The sequence below is a fragment of the Psittacula echo genome (assembly GCF_963264785.1).
Source record: "Psittacula echo genome assembly, chromosome: 1".
NCBI lineage: Eukaryota > Metazoa > Chordata > Aves > Psittaciformes > Psittacidae > Psittacula > Psittacula echo.
In genome coordinates, this window is record NC_137735.1 from 105734643 (window position 1) to 105752495 (window position 17853).

The 17853-nt window shown below is 40.7% G+C and overlaps 1 protein-coding gene across 1 annotated transcript in view; it reads right to left on the reverse strand.

Moving 5' to 3' along the window:
• Positions 1–17853, reverse strand: part of ITPR2 (inositol 1,4,5-trisphosphate receptor type 2) — a 265600-nt gene that overhangs the window by 49485 nt on the left and 198262 nt on the right.

Below are 17853 nucleotides of genomic sequence, written 5' to 3' on the forward strand. Positions count from 1 at the left end.
GCATTCACAACTTCCCTGGGCAACCCATTGCAGTGCCTCACCACCCTCACAGTAAAGAATTTCTTCCTTATATCTAATCTAAACTTCCCCTGTTTAAGTTTGAACCCGTCACCCCTTGTCCTGTCACTGCAGTCCCTGATGAAGAGTCCATCCCCAGCATCCTTGCAGGCTCCCTTCAGATACTGGAAGGCTGCTATGAGGTCTCCACGCAGCCTTCTCTTCTCCAGGCTGAACAGCCCCAACTTTCTCAGCCTGGCTTCATACGGGAGGTGCTCCAGTCCCCTGATCATCCTCGTGGCCCTCCTCTGGACTTGTTCCAACAGTTCCATGTCCTTTTTATGTTGAGGACACCAGAACTGCACACAATACTCCAAGTGAGGTCTCACAAGAGCAGAGTAGAGGGGCAGGATCACCTCCTTTGACCTGCTGGTCACGCTCCTTTTGATGCAGCCCAGGATACGGTTGGCTTTCTGGGCTGCGAGCGCACACTGAAGCTGGCTCATGTTCATTTTCTCATCGACCAACACCCCCAAGTCCTTCTCTGCAGGGCTGCTCTGAATCTCTTCTCTGCCCAAGCATCTCTTCTCCACGCTCCAGCATCATGGAGAAACAAGGTAAGCTTATGGAAACAAGGCACTTACTATTTAACAATTCCCTTTAAACAGTGTTACTATTTTTGACTAAGCTTTATTGAATGCCCCTCTGCTTCTGTACTTACAATAGGGCAAGTGAGAGCACACAATTCACCTCCTCTGTATCATTCATCATTCTGTACACTACTGTCACGTCCTCTTTTATTTGTCTCTTCTTTAAATTAAAACAATCCCTATCTTTCCCATCCCTCCTCAAACAGAAGACTCTCTGTGACTCAATTATTTTCCTTGTCTGTCTCCAAATGTCCTTCACTTTGGCTATATCTCTTCTTCAAGATACAAAGAAAATAACTGACTAGATAGAATGCAATCACACCATGCTTGCAGTGGTGAATTAGAATAACCAGACGCAAATATATTCCCCTTTTTTCATCTTCTGTAATAGGAAGATCTTGGCCTGTATCTTGACCTTTTTTTCTCCAAAGTCAACCATTAAGAGCTTGAGTTTTCTAATAAATGACAAGTTAAGGATGTATGGATAGCTCTTCTCATATTAAAATTCTGCCAGTTTGGAGAAAGGGACATGTATAATTTCATGAATTTCGATTAATACCACAAAAACTTTCTATAAACTTAAATTTGTATACAGAATTGTAAACGTGACTTTTAAGCCATATGAAATTTCAAGATATTGCTTCATGATATGCTTTTAACTGTCCATAACTTTTACTGTAAAAGTATCCCTTACCACACGGACTAGAAGGGAAAACTACCTCAGCCTTCTTGTCCTATAATGTGACTTACTAGCACAGTGTGTTAACGGACTCCTGGTGATTTGAGACAGTGCTGATGCATATTCATACATATTTCACTGTCAGGTTTCATGTGAATTGCAGCCATGTATTTTGAAACAGTGTGGATTCAGTAATCTTCATTATACTTTATTAGACTGTTCTTTCAGGCAATGACTGTCTTTTGCTGATGTGTGTACAGAGCCTAGTGCAACACAGCTGGGGCTTCCCAACACTAGCACTAGACAAAATGATCTGAAGAACAGATTGGGACCTTTTGTGCTGCCAGCAAAAACACACACTGGAAACAACCAGGGACTGCTAACCAAGCTATGGGAACTACAGCAGATTTCAAGAGGGAAACATACCTAGAGGTGTCAGCAACAGTGCTAGGCAGGTAAGCGCTCATAACTTTCCTTCTTTCTGCTTCCCCATCTCTCTATATCCACTTACCTTCTTCAGTCTAGACCTTCAGATAGTAACCTCAGGACAAAGGGTCTATTTTCTGCTTGCATTGCAGTTCCTATGGGGGATGAATAGTCCTACACTGACACAATAGTAAGTCCTACTAATATTTCTATGTTGTCACGGCTACATTGATGAAAGAATGGTGTGGACAGCAATCTCTGAAAGCTCAGATCGGAAGCAGAGGCCCCCAGCAAGACACAGAACATCTTCAGAAATGCTATGTTATTTGGCAACTACAATGTTTTCTGAAGCTCTACTTTCACAATCTTTCCTTCTCCCTGTAATGAGCTCAAAGGCCCACATGGGCAAAGGGGACTGTATCAACAGACTCCTTGACCAGCACAGAGCTTTTTGTGAGATCAAAGACAGAGCAACGAAAATAGCAATGCAGCGACAAACTGTGAACCTAAAATATGGAAAGCTTATCCAAGCTTATAATGCAATCTCAGTGACAGTTTGTGACTGGCATGTAAAGGCCGTGCAAGCTCTGAACGACATTTTCTTCATACTTAACTCCTGTGAGGTAGTTATTTCCAAATCTTTCTGGGCAGCTGGAGGACAAGACACTGGATGGACATGGACAATAGCAACTATAATGAAAAGAATAGCCCATTTATGCTTATAAACCAAAGATCAGAAATACATGGCAAGCATCACTGATACAAAAAATAACCATCTCTAGAGCCTGAATTTGTAAAGAGCCCCCCCCCCCCAAGTTACTTCTGAGGAGAAAACTCTCAGTCAGTCATTCACTCACCCATCAACCATGAAGTGACAATATTTTAAATGCCAACACTGTATTTTACTGCTCATGAAGACATGTAGGGAAAAGCAAGCAATATCATACAATGGAACAGTGATTTCCAAAGAGGGGATATCTAAGGCAGTAGTTAGATAAATAAAGATAATCTGGCTTTCAGTCAGTTCCTGAGGAAGGACTGTTGTTCATCTTGAAAGATACTTACTTAAAAAATTTAGAAAACACTGCAATAAAGCATCAGTATAAAATGTGAAAGATTGAGGACAGACCAAGAATGCTGAAGACATTAATAAAGAAACAGTAGAGAGAAATGACAGAATTACAAGTAATACTCAGTCTAAACTCCTCACACAACATGATTATAAAATCAGATCTGCTAGTCATCTGGGATGCCATATATGATCAGCAGTGTGGAAAACCACAGCAGGCCCATCTTTTGCAATTAACAATATATGGGTTTCCTACAGGCTTTTGTTTTAGAGTCAAGATTTCCTTGAACAAAAATGCAGTTATTTAAATGTTCTTAAAGGAAAAGTGATTTAAAGCTGTAAATGTTCACGTCATCAGCCTGAAAGTAACTCATTGACCTAGGATACTAGATTGGTTTGCCAAAACACGTATGAACGTATGTGTGCAGGTGCAGAAAAATGACTGGGAAAAGAGAAAGTAATTCTCCACTTTTTATTATTTCTGTAAACCATAGCCCCCTTCTGTATTTTTACATGAATGTGTTGTAACTGGTCATAACTTGCAAACTGCAAGGGTCTTCTCTGTGGCCCAGTACTCATAGGAGACACGAGGTATAACTCAGTACACAGCTGAGTGGTTGTAAAAACTGCTGATTTCATCAGGCTTTGCTTCAGCCCCCGAAAAGAATAGGAGTCTGGGAAATAGGAGGTAGAAACCGCAGGCTGAAACCCCACAAATTCTGAGAGATTTGTTTCACTCTCTAGCATTTTGAGACTGCAAACCTGGGTGGTAAAGGTGAGTTTGTATGATTACAGTGGTATAAAGGGATCTATGTGGGTGAAGCTTAGGGTCCTGTAAGCAACCAGGATTTTCACAGGAGTTGGTCTACAGGCAAAGTGTCAAACATGTTAAACTGATTTTCCACAAAAGCCTGATGGAGTATTACTATAAGCTCTCAATAACTGGCTGAGAAACACAAATAAGAACAGTTTCTGTGCCTTGAAACACTTTATATTTACCGTATTACTATAAACCAGAAGAAACAAAATTATATAAAAAAATATTATCTTTGTCACCAATTGTCTCGAATTTGTAAGGCAGCAGTAATGCTGTCACCTGATGCTGGAGATACCTCGCACACATGACAAGGGAAGGGAAGCGGGTTAAGCAGCAGTTGGGAGCGTGCTGGGGATTTGGGCTCATTTTGGGGAGGGAACTGAATGCGTGGTGCGCTTGCAAGCTACAGTACTGCACAGTAACCCCTCTGCCCTTAGCCCGTGCCCCAGCTGCAGCTCACTAACCAGCTCCATGGTGTGCCCCCTCTAACATGTCAGGGCAGAGAGCAGCCACCACACAATCCTGGAAGTTCATGAACCACAGACCTTGGGGAAAGCAAGGCAAGAGCTGTTTGTATAGACCTGATGTCCAACGCATGACATCTGATAGATCTGCTGCGACTTATCTTCATCTCCGCCCTGTCAGTAACCAGACATACTGCAGTGTAGGTTGCCATCCCAAAGGCCAGTGGTCTTTTACCAAGGAGAAACAACACAAAATATAAGTTGCAGCAAGAGCAGAATAATTGCATTTGTTCAAATTAGTTTCACCTTGCTGTGCATACTTGTGCAGCTGGGGCTCATTTACAGCAGCAATCTCTGCCTCATTTTTTCCCCTTCAGTCCCTTGGCTCCTGGAGCCAGGCAGTGTGAGATCTGGCACTACCAAACCCCCTCACAAGGAGAAACCCCAGTCATCCCACTGAACACTTTGTTTTCTGCTTAGAGAGTGAGAAATGTTAAAAAGCTGCCTGGGCACTGACAAGAAAACACCCAAGGATCAAGAAACAGCAGCAAAGAGAAAGTTGAGCAGCAAACAGGATGGTTGACAGACAGAAGAGGTCAGGAGACAGAAAATAAGATCCTCTTCCTTGGCATGCCAGGGCCTTACCACATGCCAGCTCCCTGCCCAAAGGCAAATAAGAACACTAGGAGTGTTCCATCGGTAAACAAGGAGAGAGAGAAAGCAAGGAAAAAGGAAATGTCATCTTAACCATAACTGAGCAGAAATTTTTATTCCAACTGGCTGTACTAACAGTAATAACAACTTCTCAACTCCCCATGTTCCAATCAAAACTGAATGGTGCTTTCTGCAATACACAGAGCAACTTCCTTTCCAGAAGTCATTACAGTTTTATAGAGCGGCACCTTTGCACTCCACCACAAAGCAATCTGTTAACAAACATTAGGAACAGCAGGGATGGAGCAATGGGAGACTCTCAAATCAAGTATTCATTGATTTCATTTAGATGATTATACTGTACAGAGCAAACCAAAAGGGTTTAGAGTTAATCTTCCTCTGATGGCTTGTGGTACATGAGGAGGGCCCTGGGTGGTCCAGAAGCTTTGGATTCTGTTGCTGGGTCTTCCATGGCCTCGTGTAACCTCTGAGACACCACCTCTCCTGCCTAGCCTCCATGTGGTGCGTACTACATTGTGCATAATAGTGATCTACCTCACAGGGAAGGGAGGAAAAAAAACCACCTTAATATTATCACATAAGAAGAACTACCACAGTTAAGTGATCTCTATCACTATTATGTTTGCAGACCCCTTTGGAAATTCACTGCTATTTTGCTGTGGCTTTGCTGTTCTTTTATTCGTGATGAAAGCCAGAAGAGGACAAAATGACTTGCTAATATTTCAATGAGCTTCACTTCCATTTGTCTTCTTTGTAATTTCTTTTGCAGGCAAAGCTTACTTGCAAAAAAGGTAAAATGCACGTGTGGGGAAAGTTTGTGACAGATAAAAAGCGTGGCAACAAAACAAAATTAATTCGAGGAGGGTGGGTGTGAAACACCTGCAGGCTTCATGTAAACTGGCATGGGCAGCTGTGCCTATGGGAGCCAAACCAGCTCAATGCATACACTGGTCACATTTGGGTTTATTCATGTACACTAACAACACTAAACATAGGATGTGGATAGCAGTAGGCAATCCAGAGTGTTCCAACAGGATGACTGCTCTTGTAGACTACCTCCTATGATTACTGCAAGCAAAATTTTGGAGATTACAGGATGGAAGGAAATAAGGAGATGATGGAAGTATCAGACATGATTAGGGGAACATAACAAGAAAGTTCAATGCAAAAGGAAGAAAGAGCAGAGTAACTGCAACTAATATTCTTCAGAGCATACAAGGAAGAAGATCCCAGCCACATGCAACTTATACAAAAGGCAGATAAAACACCCAAAATAAGACCTTACTGGCATGGACACCAACATCGTACAGACCCAGTCTGAGAAAGACAAAACCAGCAACAGACCAGCAAACACATGGATCCGAAATCTGCACAGCATTCACCTCTAAATGCCATACACTTTACATACATACAAAACATATACATAAACCTGAGATAAGAGAACTGTGAATGACATACCCTTTTCAGGAGCTATTAAAATCCTCCTGCTATCAAGCACTTTACTTTCTAGGTTTCTCTTCTTATTCAGAACAGTGATCCTCTGCAAAATAGCCATCTACTGCTGTCTAATATGTGGCCCTTAAAGAAAAGGAAGGCTACCAGAAACAAAAGGAGGAACTGCTTACAACTCTTATTTTGGGTACAATGTGGTGAGGGGAACCACAGTTTTAAGTCTTTAGAAGACACTGACTGGGAGTCAACCTTCCTTCCTCTGGCACCAAGAGCAGAGCAGAAAGTTACATGGGTTGACCCTCTCAGTCTCTGAGACTTGCATTGCTGGCTCTCTCCTCATGTTTTCCCAAAATTAAGTCTCATCTTGTAAATTTGCAGTATAATGCCACAGTGTCTTTTGCATACTGACCCCTTAAGCTGGATGCTGTTCACCAATCCAATGTATGATACAACCATCAGCTCAGCTGCGTGCAGGTATGGATTGGAAGACAGTCACTCTACATATGCTGCACTTGTAGAGGCTGGGATAAACCATCTATCAATCTTCAATAAAGTACACTAAAGAGGCTGAAGTCCTCAGTTGCAACTTGGTATCATGGCTCAACCTCCATAATTCAAACATTTGATTATAGCCATTATGTGGTCTTCTCAGTTGTCACATCAACAGCAAAGTAAAAAGTCTGTTTCTAACTAATCCTTGTTAGCATCCCACCTCTTCAGCAGGTATTTCCACAAGACACAAAAACCATAACATGGCCATTCATGTTCAAAACCATATGAGACTAAAGTAGCAAGTAAACAGCTGAAGCTGCAATCTGTCAAATACACAAAAGACATGCATTTCTTAAACTCTGCAAGGGGTCTGATGTATATACTTTCTGGGCTACAAAACAGGACAGTTACTGAGTGTGGAGATGGACAGGAACTGAGAGATGTCTCCCTCCAAATAATTACAGTGGTGAGATTTTGCAGCTTTTTCAATCATGCTGTTGAGTGCTTGCCTCACCCTCCAATTAGCAGAGAAAAATGTCTCTAAAAAATCATTTGGAGGCATAGGAACAGGGAGAAGAGAAAGTAAAATGGTGACAGTCGCTCTTTCCAAGTCTGTATTCTGGCTACTGTCCTCAGGAGTGCACTTTCACCTGGCTCTTATGAAGTTACAGTTCCCAGTGGGAGAGCAAAGGGTAAAAATTTCATCTCTCTCCTCACTAGACATTCACAAATAATGCTGCTCCAGCTAACCAACTGGTGTTCTACAGGCAGACTCATAGAACGAAGAGGCTGGAAAGACCAAGTTCATTTGAGGCTACCACAGATCATCATTCATAAAACCAATTCTGAAAATCCTTGCCCATACCTAAGAGAAGAGGAACCATTTCTTTAACCCCAGGTTGATTAGATGCTTATCTAATCTGTCTGAAGGTGTTTCACTCCTGTAAAACTACTGGTAGTCCTAAGTAACTGAGCACCTCACTTTTACTGTAGAAAAGCATAATCAGCCATTAAAACTAAATTTCACAGCTGGACAGTTTAATCAGTAACTCTTAAAGCTGCCTCAGAAAAAGTGCAAGGTGGACCTAATTTTCAGTTTTCTGAGCTGTCTTAAATAAGTTAAATAAAGAGGATGGCAACTGAGGTAGCTCTGCCTATTTGTAGACTGCAAATTCAGATCTCCTCTATTCTGGAAATCCGTGTGATGACTGAGATACCTAATTAAATTATGACATCAGAGGAGATGAGAGTTAAAACTGAACAATTGTGAGGAACCGACATATTTTGACATTCTGTTTAATGCTCTTTATTTTCGTTAACCTGTAATTACTTCAATGACTACTGAACCATTGAGAACGATAAAAAGGTATGTCTTTGTTAGAGAAGATGTCCCACAGGATTTTAATTAAGGTGTAGGATTTCACAATGCAGATATCAGAGGCCTGTTAGAACCGCTCTGATAATATTAAGTAAGACCAGACTTCACTTTCATGGTATTTCCAAGGTTACCCTCACTTCCTCTCAAAACAAACAAACAAAACAAGTTCCTCCTAGCTCAGAGAAAAATGTTTTAGCTGTGCTTTAGATATAAGGAAAGGAGCGCTTTGGGTCATTTGAAGGTTACCTCCAGTGGAAAAGCCCCAGCTCTGCCTCCGGAGCAAGCCTTCACCTACAGCAGTTTATTGCATCTCAGCACTTGGTGTACTTCATCTGAACAATGTTAAGTAGCTACACTATATACATTTCTGAGCAAACAATATGTACGCACCACAGTTGAGGGCAACTGAAATTGCAGTCTACTTTGAAGGCTGACTTTGTAAAGATGGCACTGTGTGGTCCCACATTTATTGTCTCTCTGTGGCTTTTAGATTGGGTTTACTCAGTTTACAAGCAAAATGATTTTTAATTCTACTTCATGCTCCTCCATGCAATTTCAATCAAAAAGCTTTAAGTCAAGCCATCCTCTTTTTCGCCCATATATCATCACTCTTAATGAAGACTGTGTATGCCAAAGGCATGCAAGCAGCTCTAGGGTAAGACTATGGTTTAAGAGCAACAGGTCAAGTTCTCTGCTAGTATAAATCAGTATTGCTTGCCTACTTTCAGGGGAGTCATTCCCATGTAGACCAGCTGAGGATATAGCAAAATGAAGACCCATTCTTAAAGTGGGAAGATAAGTATCTGCCCTGCTGAGGCAGAACCAAAGGAGAACCAAAGTCATTCTCAGCCTGTACTGCTTCAGATAGCAATAACAAGGTAATATGTTTCTTACTAATACAGGACTGAAAATAGAGCCTGAGAGCAGAGAATATCTTACACAGTATGTCATTGTCCAACAGACAATTTTCAGAGTAAAACCACAGACCAATGTGAAGATTTCACAATGCAGACATTTGACAAAGAAAGGATATTTCTTCTAGTGTAACGTTTGGGCCCTGACACCAGTACAACATATTTCCCAATGATAAAAAAATCTTGTAAACCACAAAACACAAGGACACAGGATTACAGAAGTTAAAGATAGAAGAAGAAACCCACAAAGCAAAAATATTAAGGCCACCTGCACACTAGTGAAATGCAGAGTCACTACAGCCAAACAGGATATATCCCTCATTAATATGACATATAACAAAACACACACATATGTATAATAGATACTTGATCTTACCCTGGAGAAGTAGACCCAGGAAAATGAAAATAAGCTAAAACCTTTGTGGTCAACCTACAGTAAAAAGCTCTAGTCTGAATCTTAGCACCTATCAACAGCCTAAGTCAACAGGATACCAGAGGGAAAACAGAGGTTCCATGCAGATCCCTGTCAAAGTCATGACAGGATTCTAAGGCAAATGCTTCCAAGGAGAAGAGGAGAAAACAGAAAACACTGAAGCACAAGTTGCCAAGGTTTTAACCTGAGACCTAACAATGAAGCACAGGTTGCCAAGGTTTTAACCTGAGACCCAAGAGCAGCCACAGACATTTGTTTAATCTTTCAGGTGCTCATTAGTGTCAAGCCCCTGTGGCAGCCTCCATACTGTCTGTCTATACTATAGCTGGATGAACATAGAGTTATATACCACCCTAATGAGCTGCAAGGAGGGTGATGTGCGTCATTGGCTTCTGTTTCAATCTTGGCAATCTAAGCGTAAAAGCCTTGCAACAGCTTCTGATTCTGCTGACATTTAATTAGCTGGTGTCATTTTGATGCCATAGCCTGTCTCATCAGGATGATAACTACAAAACAACATGTGGAGCATAAAAGTTCTATGAGAAGTTTCAGGTCTGGCAGCCAAGGATACAAGTCCCCTGACAGTCACTGTTCGTGGGACTGGTCCCCATTAGCCCTTTGTTTTGGCACTGCTATCAGCGAGAGTGTCTCTGCTAAGGAGAGAGAAACAAAAAACCCCCAAACAACCCAAAACTGCAAACGTCAGCATAGCTTCCAAAAAAAATTACATCCTTTAGCTTAAAAAATTCTATCCATCCTGCATCCCTATTGCACAAACTCACAGCTATTAATCCTGAAGGACAGGTTTATCCTAAAGGATAGGTTTTATCATTTTCCAGCCTTAAATGTTAGTCTTGTTTATTTAAGTATAGTATAAGTATGTATAGTGTTCTCCATTTTCTATCAGGTGCTTGGGAAGACAATCTTCAATAATACCTGCCAATTGCTGCTCGTTCATATCAGCTGCAAAATTTGAAAATGGCCATTGCTACACAAAATGTGACTGATCTATATTTTCACTCAATATAACCAGTGATTATGGTACATCTATTTACACCAGACAAGCTCAAACATTTTTGTATTTCGATCTTTTTTCCAAAATCCTATTCTTATACACTAAAGACATTGCTTTTTTAGAGTCTACCAGTCAGAGATGTGTAAAAATTTCAAATTAACCAAGCCATTTTGTTCCTTAACAGAATCAACTCAAAATCTTCGTCAGTAGAACCTAGGCACAACTTAATGTTTTGTAAAGACAGATGCCTATAGGACTGATGGGCTACAGCTCTGGTTTTGAGCCAAGCATCTATTTGAGGCAAAGGATGGGCAGAAAGAGATCAGCAAGCTTCAAAATTCACTTAACCAGTGTGATTCCCAGATCTCAGGTCTTCTGGAGGATCCCTGCTGGAGCTGAAAGCTGCTTCCTAACTCTTCCAGAGCAAAAAGCTCTGGGGAACTCACAGCTCCCACAAGGACAGAGAGATCTCTTCTAGGTTAATGTTGCGAGCCAGTAACGGCAATACCACCATCAAGGTGTTCTTGCAAGACTTTTCCCTTGGCTTCTGTCTCTTTTCCATGGTATAACCACGATGTTATCATTTCAGCCAGTTAATGTCCACTGCAGACTACCTGGGGTAGTTACAAATTACAAAACCAATTTTGTAGTTGGTTCCACCCATTCCCTATTCTAAATAACCTTTCAGGTGTTTCTTTGCTGTGTCTTACAGAAAGTGCTTGTCAAAGCACAGTATTAAGTAATTAATTTCTGCCTTCTTCATCAACACTCATTTTTAAATGGTCAAATTTCACCCTAAATTTAACCCTGACCATTATCATCACTTCTTGCAGAATACTGTTTTGTCTGCCTGGGACAACCCAGCCAGTTCCGAAAGCTTTGGATTCTCATACTAAAGGACAAGTTACATGTAGTGATCCCACCTCACATCTGGAGCCACAGAATCACTGTGTTACATCTCGTGTACATTAAACTATAGAAGACCTGCACCCATAATTTTAAGCAAGGCTTTGCCATAGAATCCCTTGCCCTGACTTGAATTATATGCAATAATTCATATTTACTTTATAGTGTATGTTTTAATAGATGTATTTTATTTTATGCATGCACACACAAACACAAACGAAAAGGAGGACCAAGGTCTAAGTTCATCTGTCCAAATGTTAAAATACAGCTAAGTGAAGAAAAGCCAGCAGCTGCTCCAAGCTAAACACCAAAAATAACTACCCACAAAAAACCTTAAACCTTACAGTACCTCCCTCACACGCTTGTATCTATCATCTTATGAAATCTCTTCTTGCCCTAACAATCCATAATATTAGCAGCACAGGAAAGTTTATTTGAAAAATACACATTGGCATGATCTCTTTAAAAGATTCTTGGAGTACTAATGTGCTCAGTGATGATGCATTCTCAACTGTAATACCCACTAAATGCCTATTTTCCTCATTAGTAAAGTAGCTAGGATTGAGTGAGCATAGGAGGAAGCCCAATGTTGCAGTTAAAGTAAAGCACTGGGCATCTAGCAGGCTGTATTCACTTCTGATGAAAGCTAATGACTTGCTGTCTACACTTGCTTCTGGCTTGGTGTCTTTACCTGTAATACTGGGTAATAACCACCTACTTTAAGAGAAGGGAAAACAAAATTAACAAAAGCTTTTAACTGGTCCAAAATTCAACAAATGGAAGATTAATTCATTAAAAATTTCTGAAACCACTATTATTATTATTGTCACTTTATTATTCTTAAATTTTTGTCACTTTATTGTCACTTAAATTGTTCTTTATTGCTGTATATAAGAGCCCCATAACCATATAGTCCTAGGCATAGATTTGATGTGGTCCCAGTCCTTGCTGTACTCAAACCTGACGAACACATACAATGACATGCTAAACAGAAATCCACAGAAACAAAAGGCTTTGTGCTCCTTAGAATTTTACATAATTGCAAAGCTAATTTTTTTAAAACTGATTTTAGCTTCTCCTTAATGAATGCATCATATCCAAGTCTCATTATCAAACCAGTCCTATTTGAAATGTCAAAACCAGCAACTTTTAAAAAATAGCCTGTAGCGTACCTCTACTCCCAAACTACAAATCCATGCCATCACTTATTACCATTATACTTGCCTAGTTAGCAAATACTCTTCATGTGTGTACACTAATAAGCAATATACTGCATGAAGTAGACATGGCAATAAGACATCAGTTTGATAAAGCTGGCTAATTTTGATAAAAAAATCTTGATTCTGCTAATTAAAAAATTAACAAATATATAAGGCTGAAAAACTTATTTTGCTCAGACCATTTAAAATTTACACTAGAGAGGAAAGAGTATGACTTGCTCATGATGTCAAACTGCTATGGTGTGCTTAGGAGTACCTGCAGCAAGAATCTTACAATTCACAGCAATTCCTACCTCTTTTCCTTTGGTTTATTTTAAGAGCTTATAAATGGAACAACACTTCCAGCTGGTTTAGTTTATCAGAAGATAGCCTAGTTCAAACCTGTGCTCGTTTGTGCTGTATACCCCCATTGATATCATGCAGCGTTAACTACTTCACTTTATGGGGTAGAGGAAATGATTTTTTGTTAAGTCTTGGTGCCACCAGAAAATTATATAAATATAAGTAGGTTTGGTACTCCACTGGGGTTTAAATAAGCTTTTAGCTTAACCTCATGAAAAACCCCAAAACAAACCCTTTTACTTCTGTAACCTGAAGGTTACAACGGTACTGTGGAGTTCGAAGACCTATGCTCCCTCTCCAGCGAGGCATTTAAAACTTAGCAGTTTTAAAACTGAGCAGTTGAGTAAACATTTTGCAAGCCTGAGAGCACAGAAGAAGCATAATGAAAGGGGTGACACACTAGGTTGGTACCACCATACTCTTGCAACAGCTTTGGGAAACAGATTGAGGAAGTCACAAGACACTGACAATTTTGTTACAGTATCACCACTTGCTTCCCTACTCCCTACATACTCACATCCTTCTAGATCAAAGGCATGTCTACACACCTCTACAGGCAGCGGAAAGTGTGCAAGCTGACTGGAAGCTATGCACACTTATTCCACATTCTTCTGCACCTCATGAATAAAGCCCCTGGCTGAAAAATACAGTGTATTAGCTTGGGCTTCATGACTGATTTAGACAGCTTTCATGTAGCTGAAAAACACAGGGAAACACTCCAAAGTACTTTCTGTTAACAGAAGCACATATATACATGCAAACTACAAGGGCCTGTGGTTACAAACAGTGCCTTATCTTACTCCATAGTAAATGTAAAGGAGTCATGAGCCTCACAGAAATCCTACTGACTCCAAGAAAGCTTTTTTTAGTTTACAAACTACTGAAACACTTCGTTATAACTAACAGGTAACAAGGTCAAACAGAGGATTTCTTTAGCCTTTTATGAACTCTTTTTCTAGGGGGTAATTATTTAAAAATGTGTTTGTCCTACATAATGCTTTTGCACATAAGAAATGCGTATGAAACTTTCTTGTGCTACTATGTCAATAGCTTTTCTAATCACTACAGAGACATCACATCAAGATGAAATCTCTTTGTGGACAGCCTTCCTAACTCTGCAAATTAGTGCAGTCTTCTTTAACACTATCTTTTAAAATGACAGCAGTAAAAATGCCACACCAATTTATTTTGGTTGAGTCTTGAGAAGAGGAGGTATAAGAGCTGACGGAAATATCCATACCACACCACTGGCATTCACCCAAGACTACTGTAAGAAATCAGCAATGTCAAGTTCAAGGCTTGGCTCTCAGCATGACATTTGAAAAAGACGAAGAATACAGAACCTCCTCCGTGGATTTTCAAGAGAATTGTGAACACTATCTAGCAATAACAGGATGTGACCTCAACCACCAGTTTGTGTCACTCCTCCACAAGCGGCTGTACAAGAGCTATGTCTGGAAGGAGTCCCTACCCCAAAGCCAGTCTGCAGAGTGGGGGTGCAGCTCATGGTAGTTCCTCATGGATAAGTCAGTTCTGCTTTCTCTCGATGGTGCTCCCTTCTCCTCTCTGCTCATAATACACCGAATGGGAAAAGTGAGGAGCAGCAGTGTCCAGACAGCCTGGAGTTAGTGCAGGGCAAGCAGCACAGCTCTGGCACATGGCAGGCTGGAGGAAGATGAAGAAATAAAGGAAAGAAAAGAGAGGACAGAGAAACATGCGGAAGAGGTGTGATAACTGTCATATGGCATATTTAACAGTGGCTTACTATCATGTCCCAGAGGCTCTGTGCCCACACACCTCTGAAACGTGTGTGATGCGTTAAATGTGCACATGCAATTGCATACATGCTCCTGCATATGCATTTGGGATAGGGGTAGGGAGGTTGTAAAGGAGATTTAATAACAGAAATCTCAGCCTTGCTTGTGACATATTTATAACTTTCTATGCACTGTGGGTCAATCATTTACAAGAATGCCTTTTGCTTCTGGTAAAATCAACCACAGGAAGGGCAAGGAAGGATGTAGTGGTGGCAAAATGCAGAACCCATCATCGCCCTGAAGAGTACAGCGAGAAAAACTGAAAGTCTAAGCTTCCCAAAATAAACTCTCTGTTCGAGGGCTGTAACAGCAAAAAGAGGAACTTTTGGTCTTGATTCTGCTATTACAGAGGGACCAAAAAGCTGTAACTCAAGCAAGTGGTCACAAGCAAGGGTCAGGAAAGTGACTGAAGAGCCACACTGGTTGTAGAAAAAAATAAGTCAGATGAACTGGGAAACTATAAGGAGTACAGTAAATAAATAGTATGTATATCAGGTCAGCCAAGCCAAGAGGAAGGCCCAGGCACCAAAAAGCCACTTTGACACAGCAAAGTGTAAGAGGGTGTTCAGAGGGTGGAGCCAGCAAAGGAACCCAGCAACAATGGCCTTACAGAGGAGGGACCACGCTCATATCCTGCCCATCCCAGGGCGAGTGAAAGGGCACACATGGAAAGAGTTTGGTGTCAAGGATCAGCAGTTCTGTGCCAAGAATCATAGCTTTTTATTAGCAGAGAAGAGAGCAAGGCCCCAAATTGCCTGCCCTTGCATTGCTTTGTTTTGATATGGGGCTTGACATGGGTGCAAAGCTACTGTAAACACACACACGTACTGTGTTACAGAAATGAAAGAAAAGGAAAACAGTCTTTTTTTTGTACAAAGATGGATATTTTTACAGCATACAGAGCCAATCATGCTATTCAATTCTACAGAGCAGGAAGGAGCTCGGTAAATTGCTGTAAAAATATCCATCCTTATGCAACCAAAATGCCTGCTGTGGATTAGGCATTAGGAATAGCTGCAGAGTGGCATCATGGACCTCCCCAGCACCCCAATTATATATCTAGGGACAGAGCTTAATCTACACCTCAGCTAGCTAGCGTACACTTGGTAGTGACCTCTTATGTAAAATGACCCCAGCAGTCACTTCATACAGAGTTTTAGGCCTATATTCTGCTCCCCAAAACTTATTTTCTTTTGCCACAAACCCTGTTATGTCATTTAACGCAAACTGTAGATAAAAGGGATAAAATACCAGCATTTTGATTTGGCAGGCAGTCAATTTTCATTACAAGCATTCATACAACGAGTAAAGAGTCATACAAGGAAGGAGCCACAGATGCTTTCTAAAAATTTATCACCCTCAGTGGGTATTTTATGTACAGTCCTACGTACAGCACAAAAGTAGAACATGGTCAACTACATCAAAAGCATAGTAACAAGACTTACTTATTTAAATGTGCTGCAAGCACACGATCATAACTCAGTAGCTGTTTTTGCATTCCTCACTTGAAAGAAACATTGCATAATACTAGTGTAACTATAGACTGCTTTCTTTTCTTTTGCCCATTGAGTATTCAATGCCTAACAACACTTAATAAGCACAATGAATATAGAACACTCCCTATCCCCATCTGTTTATTTCTTCTTAGGAAAAACATTTTTATTAAATTTGGCCCTTATATGAAGCACCAACTGAAACACCAAATCATTTATGATATAATCAAGAAATACGTGGTCTTTTTTTTTTTTAATTAAAAAAACCCTTTTCAATACTCTTAATATAATTGAAAGATAAGCTGGTTTTTATACCAACTGCTCTGAAGAATTAATATCCCACTAAATTAAAACCTTCAGTGTACATTCTGCCTTTACCAGTAGAGAAGCAAAAGTGATCAGAAAAAGCTTGAGGGCCCTACAACATAATTCAAAAGGAGAAAACTCTAAAAAGGCCCTTTTTTTCTTATTGGCTAACTAATGTATTTGATACAATAGGAATCCCCTCAATGCAAGTTCACGTGGTCTAGCAACTGAAGCTACTATTTAAAATACACCAATAATGGTAACGTAATTTAGGCTCCGACTGATATGAATGAGCTGTTAATGTTAAAAGAAGACAAAGCTAAGTGGACATTAACTGTCTTGCTCTACGCTGTTATTTCACACGAACAGAGCCTACCAAATCTTGTAGAGTGACTACACATACAGTGAGACTGCTCACTTTTCCTGCTCTCAGCAACTTGCCAAATAAAGCCATGTTGTACACAAACACAAGCCAGAAATCACATGAAGGGAAAACTCCCCTTTCTGATCAGACAAGTTTCGTGTGGGTGACAGTGTGCTCCCTTGCCCTGCCCTAACCTCCCCTCCCCATCTGACCTTTATTTCCCATAACCCTGCTCAAGTGATTATCACCACAGGCGGTCATAATGTATGCATCTGGTCATGATGGCTGCATCCAGCTCAAAGTGGATTTGGGAAGACAGATAACAACACAATAGCCGAGGGCTAATTTCAGCAATGCACCCACCTAACCATAGGGCTGCTCAAGGTCTGACTCAACCCATGTTTGGAAGAAACTAACAACTGTAGTCGGTATGCAAATATGACTAAGCCAACTATTTTACTCCATAAATAGTGGACAGCCATGGGACTGTTGAGCTCTCCTGCGTGGCAATGGGCTGCACACCAGGATCTCCCCTTGAGTAGGGACACTTCTCAAGGTTACTCCTCAAAATTGAGAGATTCCTTGACACAACAGGTTCTTGTTAAGTGATTAATAGCATGGTAAACTTTGAAATCTTAGCTAAATGATATGAAGGATTGATTGTACACACATAATTCTTTAGACATAAACCATTGACCAAGCCCGGGACTAACTCTCAATCCAGTTGCACTTAAACTCCCCTCTGAGTAGTTTCAAATGCAACAGGGTTTGAAACAGGTTTCTGAACCTTGTGACTCAATGGAAGACTCTCCCTGACAGTTTTGCCGGACTCTGTCCTCTATACAGTAAACAATCAAGTGCACCTTGCCATCGAATCTTGTTAAACCGCTGTCACAGTTACTATTAAACTTTGTTAAATTGCTCTTTTGTATCAAGAAACACAT